Genomic DNA, 1035 nt, shown 5'->3' with positions numbered 1-1035 from the left:
ACTCGAGGATTATGGAGTTCAAAGGAATTAAAACTGTTCAGAAAATTCAAGCTCATTTCTCTATCTCTGCCTGAATCTTGTTTGGGTTTCAGTGTTGTTTAATATTTTCCTGTGTTCAGATAATATCCATTTAATGAATATCATATCCTTCCTTTTAAACTCAATAAACAGATTTTAATTTGTTTGCTGTTGTTGATTTCGTTTTACTGAATCAGATTCTCTCAGTGTGGAGAGAACGTGGCCGGCGGCTTCACAACCTCCGATATCACCCAATTTCATTGAAAGCAATTTCCTGCATAGTCCTTTTACTTTTCCCGTTGATTGCAAAAAGGTGGACGTGCCGGAGTGGTTATCGGGCATGACTAGAAATCATGTGGGCTCTGCCCGCGCAGGTTCGAATCCTGCCGTTCACGCTTTTTTTTGGAAAATTTATACAGAAATTCAGATTTGAAAATTATTTACAACTATGTCAAGTAATGATTTTGAATTATGTCAAACTAATAAAATCAGCATTTTTAATATATTTTAAAGATTAGAATTTATAAATTAGATGTCTATGATATATTTTCTAGGGTTTAGAATTTATGAATTGAGGTTAGAATTTTTAAATTAGGGTGTAAAATCATACTTTATTTGTAATATATAGAAAATAATGATATATATTAAAAATTAAGTTTGATAATATGATTTAGTTGTAATTTTGTAGTTATTTATGATATTCATGTATTTGACCCATTTTTTTTCTCCCCGTCCTTGTCTATTCTATCTCTGTCTCTTCAAATTAACAAAGTAATTTATTTTTATTTTTTATTTTGAGGTTTTTTTTGTGATAATTAGATAATAAAGAATTTTAGTTTATAAAATTAAAATTCCTTATTATCTTTTGGCAATCAAAAGATAATAAGAAATTTTAATTTATAAAATAAGTAAATATAAGGACTAAATTAATTTTTTTTGTCTTTGACTTTTAACACCGTTAGTCAATTTGGTATGCGTTTGCTAACGGAATGAACCTTAAGGTGTCATTTTGCAAAC

At 28.7% G+C, this 1035-nt stretch overlaps 1 non-coding gene across 1 annotated transcript; it reads left to right on the top strand.

Annotated features, from left to right (window-relative positions):
* The first annotated feature begins 331 nt into the window (after nucleotides 1–331).
* On the top strand, nucleotides 332–413 carry TRNAS-AGA (transfer RNA serine (anticodon AGA)). The gene has a single exon. It is a non-coding gene; the product is annotated as a tRNA-Ser (tRNA).
* Nucleotides 414–1035: the final 622 nt, after the last annotated feature.

The sequence above is a fragment of the Euphorbia lathyris genome, chromosome 6, assembly GCF_963576675.1.
Source record: "Euphorbia lathyris chromosome 6, ddEupLath1.1, whole genome shotgun sequence".
NCBI lineage: Eukaryota > Viridiplantae > Streptophyta > Magnoliopsida > Malpighiales > Euphorbiaceae > Euphorbia > Euphorbia lathyris.
Note: the sequence above shows the minus strand (reverse complement) of the source record. Positions and strands in the feature narration are given on the sequence as shown.